Source organism: Misgurnus anguillicaudatus, chromosome 2 (assembly GCF_027580225.2).
Source record: "Misgurnus anguillicaudatus chromosome 2, ASM2758022v2, whole genome shotgun sequence".
NCBI classification, from domain to species: Eukaryota; Metazoa; Chordata; class Actinopteri; order Cypriniformes; family Cobitidae; genus Misgurnus; species Misgurnus anguillicaudatus.
In genome coordinates, this window is record NC_073338.2 from 38,166,898 (window position 1) to 38,172,918 (window position 6,021).

Genomic DNA, 6,021 nt, shown 5'->3' on the forward strand with positions numbered 1-6,021 from the left:
CTTTCTGTCTGTTTCTTGTCTGTAAAGCCGGTTTGACTACAGCTGTATGAACACCCACAGAGCTTACAGCAATTCATCCAAAACCTGATAAATGTTATAAAATGTGTACTTTTTAAGGGATTGATCATAAATAACACACGAGTACAGATCTTACACTTTACACATGATCAGCAACTTTCAGAAATCACGCTGTAAGAATGCTAATTCATGTCAATCTGCATCTTTTTATATCCTCTTATAGCAACAAATAAATTGATAAAATTCTCAGTAGTGTTTTATGGATGTTTATCTCAAATATTTGTCAAAAAAAAAAATGCTGAGGAAAAAACAAAAACAAATGAACGAAATGAATGTTTATGACGTTTTACTTTCTTTCTCCATATTAGCATTTACATTAAGCATTTAGCATGCAAGCTACAACAGTGGGTAAACATGAATATTCATTTAATAAAAAGTGCAATACAAGTTAAGTTTCAACAACTGTTGTAGGAGGCAGAGAGAATGTATTCCCGGAAAAGATACCTCTGTAACTGTGTCATAGGCAAACTTTAAACATCTGTTGGGTTCAGTCACTTTTTACTTTCATTTTATTCCGCACATAGAGTTTGAATGGTGACTGAAGTTACTTTCTTCCTCTTTTGCGCGCCAATAAAAATCGAAATTATAAAGACATCGAAAGTAGCCTAAACACGGAACCTGTAAATAATAAAAAAGTTTACAACACATAACTACTAAAAAGTAGTAAATACTTCTAGGCTGTAATATTTCAGAAACATTTCAGAAATTGATCATTTGTTCACATAGTTTGATAGGCTACTTGACAGAGTTAGACAAATGTTTCATTGTTTTAAAAAATATATTTTAAAACAAATATATAAATATATATATATAGGCCATATAAACACATTTTATTGTTTACTAATAGCTACGATCAATAATTTTTTTTTTTTTTTATTCATTATTTATTCAGTGCTAGCATGTAAAAGTCTGTTTACCTGTAAACCATTTGGCTAGTGAACGAATAGCCTATATAGGCTATTTAACAAAATGTCAAATATTTTATTTCCTTTTTCAGAATGTAAAAAACAAGAAGTTTTTGTTGTTTTAAAATGTGCTAAATACATTTGGCAAAGTTTTCATTTACGATTCTCCAAAATTTGTAGAACTTTGATTCGCTGTGGATCATAAATGCAGTCCTCTTCTAAACCGCTCGGCACCATGCCACAGTTAGGCGGCACCCATGCAGTGTCATATCCGTTCTGATGCCAGGATTTCTGTAAGGGATGACCCTGATAATCGATCTTCTTCACTTTTCCCACCCGAACACTTAATTTGAGAATTCCCAGCTGTTGTCCTTTTGGATCTAAAGGGTAACGACTGGCTTTCTCTAAACTCCGACTCACATAGACTCCTGGACCGAGCATCCCATCAGCCGACTGTTTGAATCCATTACGCATGATATCTTGAGCGTTGGCCATCGTTGTGCCATGGTACATGATGAAAGATTTTCGTCCAGGAAAAGCCTGAAGTCCGGCGCCATAACCATCTGCCATGGTGTTCACAGTTCAAGGCACTTTTGCGGCATTTCCAATTATTTAAAAATAAGTAAATTAGTAAGTTAGTAAAACAGTACATGTAAGTTTGCAATCTAAAAGTTATGGTAACTCGATAAAAAACTGAATATGAATCATCTGTAAATGAACACAGCTTACCTTCTGAAGAAAGTTTGTCACTAAATGACATCCAAAAAAATGCATTTCCTTTTATATATTGCTATATGGTTTCACTTTTCATTTTTAGTTAGGTGGAGTCAAGAACGGAACAGTAGTGGAAGTTAAAGCACTTTCAGATAAGAAACCTAATTTCTTTACAATGTCATCCAGTTTATTGGTAGTCAATCATGTCTGTTCATACTGCATAGGCATTAAACCACTAAGGTGTCCACTAGTTTAAGTTTACATTATGCTTTGGATAAAAGAAGCCAAAACAACTTTTGTAACATTTCCTGTAGCATAGTGTTGATTGCAAAACTATAGGCCTAAATAGGCTATTAAGGAATGTCTTGCCAGTTTTATGGTTTTTTTTTATAAATTGATGTGATTTTCATTAGGGTGACAATTAACAACAGGATAAACATGCTTGTTCTGTAGTAATAAAACAGTAAAACATTGTACATAAAATCCTAAGCAAAAGTCATTAAAACATTTTCTTCTCACAAATGAAATTGAAATTGTTAGTGCACAAAGAGGTTTCCCATGATTTTCCTGTGATCATCCAAGAATGTTTTTTAATATTTTTCTGCTGAACACAGAGTTCAGACCCCTCGGTTCTAGGTTGGTTTGGACCCCAAAACCTGAAAATATTATAAAATAACATAAGGCATTTGGTTCTTTATCATACAGAGCAGTTCACTAAAAGAAATAAGCTGTCAGCAACAGGTAAAAAAATGTTTACCCAGAGGTCAGTGAAAAACCATCCACCCACTTCCACACTCCTAAATGATCTCTGTCCGTCAATCCAATCCACACATCCATTTGAAATGTATTGGATAATTTTTCAATAAATTTCTGTAATGATGGCAAAACTAATGCAAAATTAATGTTATCTGATTGATTTCAAATTCATTTAGATTTTTCAGTAACCCACCAACAAATTCACAACTTCTGATCTTCTATTAATGCTGTTTTACTGTAAGACAGCGATAATACAAATACCTAATAAATGTAAGGATCATAGTTGAAAATAATTATCATTTTTAAGAATGCAGGATCACAAATTATGCATAATATCACAATATATTGGTGGTCATAAATATACTGTATAGGCTTCATTTGTTTTATACAAAATATAATTTATAATTAGGAAAAAAATAAAAGATTTTTCTTGGGTTGAAACATGGCCCAAATATTTTTTGCAACCCTGTATCACGAAATTATTTACCTATAGTCACGTAAATTTGTGAGTCTTTTCTGTGACACTGACACGTTTTTCCACCTTTTTGTCACACATTTCTGTTTAAGTGTCGATGTCATGTATTTGTTACTCAACTGTTTTGTCCTAATTTCAAACCATTGACGCTTCGGTTTAGGGTTAGATTTGGTGTTTGCGCATGGTTTTTACCTTTTTTCATGATTTATTTTTTATATTTAATTTAATTTTATAATTAATTTAATTATAATTTTAAAACATTGTCGCCTGGCATAAGGGTTAGAGTTGGGTTTGGGTAGGATGTCATTTTATGTAAATCTAACCTTAGAAAATAGGTTGACAGTAAAATATGTGACAGTAAACAGAAATGCGTGACATGTTCACTCAAAAAGGCGGAAATTTACGTGACTATAGGTCCGTAATTTCATGACACATGTTTTGGTGAAATTCAAACTTAGCCTTACTGACCTGCTCTGCCCAGCTGTTTATGATCACCAGATCTGCACCTCTCATTTTACAGTTTTGTCTGCTTTCAGTCCACTTCATCTTCTCATTCAATTCAGAAATGTAGTAAGGCAAGGCAAGGCAAGGCAAGTTTATTTGTATAGCACATTTCATACACAGAGGTCATTCAAAGTGCTTTACATAGAAATGAGAAAACAATATATAAAAGAGAAAAAGGAAATGTAAAAATAATAGATACACAATAAAATCACTATAAAAACAAAGACACATGAAAATTTAGTATAACAATTAAAGAAAATAAATGTGATTTTAATAAAAACACTTTAAAAAGGTAAAAAGAATAAAACTTGAGTTAAAAGTGCAGTCAGTGTGAAGCAGCACAGTGCTCATTCAGTAAATGCAAAGTTAAACAGATGTGTTTTTAATTTAGATTTAAAAATGTTTACTGTTGAAGCACATCTGATCTCTTCTGGAAGCTGATTCCAGCTAGAGGTGGCATAATAACTAAATGCTGATGCACCTTGTTTTGAGTTAACCCTTGGTATTTCTAACTGACCTGATCCTAATGATCTGAGTAATCTTTTAGGTTTATATACAGTTAGCATATCTGTCATGTATTTGGGTCCTAAGCCATGAAGTGATTTATAAACGAGTAACAATACTTTAAAATCTATTCTAAATGTAACAGGAAGCCAGTGTAAGGACCTGAGGACTGGAGTAATGTGCTCAGATTTTTTGGTTCTGGTCAGAATTCTGGCAGCAGTGTTTTGTATGAGCTGCAGCTGTCTAATGGTCTTTTTGGGGATCCCCGTAAGAAGTCCATTGCAGTAATCCACCCTGCTGGTGATGAAAGCATGAACAAGTTTCTCTAAGTCCTGTCTTGAGACAAAACATCTAATTCTGGCAATATTTCTGAGATGGTAGTAAGCTGATTTGCTTATTGCTTTCACGTGACTACTGAAATTAAGGTCAGACTCTAAAATTACACCAAGATTTCTGACTTTATTTTGTGTCTTTAGACCCCTAGAGTCAAGGTATGTGTTAACTTTGAGAGTTTCATCTTTATTTCCAAATACAATGACTTCAGTTTTGTCTTTGTTTAACTGGAGGAAGTTTTGACGCATCCAACAGTTAATTTCATCAATGCATTTACATAGAGAGTCAATGGGGCTGTAGTCATTAGGTGACAGGGCTAAGTATATCTGGGTGTCATCTGCATAGCTGTGGTAAGCAATTTGGTTCTTTTTCATTATTTGACCAAGTGGGAGCATATACAAATTAAACAGAAGCGGTGCAAGAATTGAACCCTGTGGGACCCCACATGTCATGGATGTCCACTCAGATTTATGGTTACCTATGTTCACATAGTAACCTCTTCCTTCTAGGTATGTTTTAAACCATTTGAGGACCATCCCAGAGAGCCCTACCCAGTTTTCCAGTCTATGTAAGAGTATGGTGTGATCTACTGTGTCAAAGGCCGCACTAAGATCTAGTAGCACCAGCACTGATATTTTACCTGAATCAGAGTTTAAGCGAATATCATTTATTATCTTTATGAGCACTGTCTCTGTGCTGTGATGCTGACGGAAACCAGATTGAAAATTGTCCAGATAGCCATTTGAGTTTAAGAATTTGTTCAGCTGATTGAAAACAACCTTTTCAATGATCTTGCCTATAAACGGAAGATTTGAGATTGGTCTGTAGTTGCTAAGTATGGTTTTGTCTAGGTTACTCTTTTTTAGGAGAGGCTTAACAACTGCTGTTTTTAATGACTCTGGAAAGGTGCCTGTGATCAGAGAGGTATTTACTATTTTTAAGAGGTCAGTTTCTAAGCAGTTAAGTACCTTTTTGAGAAAAGATGTGGGGAGCGTGTCAAGGCTGCTAGTTGATGCTTTAAGATGTTGTACTGTTTCTTCCAAGGTTTTTATATCAATTATGTCAAATTCTGAGAGAATGGCAAATTTCTGAGGTTGTTGTAATGATATCTGACTGATCACAGTACAATATGAGGCCGTATTGATCGTCATTCTGATATTACTGATCTTCTCAGAGAAAAAGGTTGCAAACTCATTGCATTTGTTGTCAGAGAGCATCTCACTAGGAACTTGATTTGGGGGGTTTGTTAGTCTCTCTACGGTAGCAAAAAGAGTGCGAGTGTTGTTCATGTTTTTGTTTATGATGTTTGAAAAGAAGGTCTGTCTAGCTGTGCCTAGTTCTACATTGAAAGCACGAAGACTGTCCTTATAGATGCTATAATGTACTTCAAGTTTTGTTTTCCGCCACATACGTTCAGCTTTTCTGCATGTTCTTTTCATGCGCTGTACTGCTGTTGTGTTTCTCCAGGGTGCTTTACGTCTGCCAGTGATCACCCTGACCTTTACTGGAGCTATACCATCAATGGCATCTTTAACTTTTATGTTAAAGTTTTCAAGGAGAACATCAACAGAGTCTGCAGATATGTTTGGCAACATTGAAATAGCATTCATAAATACCTCACTGGTGTTCTCATTTATGAACCTTTTTTTTTTAAACACTCGAGTTGTAGTACCACCAGCCCCTTTGTATTTTTTCATCTACAAACCAAGAGTATCGAGCAGTTATTGTGACACAGACACAAACATCTTCTAC

General features: G+C 34.6%; 1 long non-coding RNA gene across 1 annotated transcript; it reads right to left on the reverse strand.

Moving 5' to 3' along the window:
• Positions 1–1,725: 1,725 nt before the first annotated feature.
• On the reverse strand, positions 1,726–3,502 carry LOC129442819 (uncharacterized). Its single transcript, XR_012358260.1, has 3 exons — positions 3,397–3,502; positions 2,455–2,567; positions 1,726–2,353 (listed from the first exon to the last, which is right to left on the reverse strand). It is a non-coding gene; the product is annotated as an uncharacterized lncRNA (long non-coding RNA).
• Positions 3,503–6,021: the final 2,519 nt, after the last annotated feature.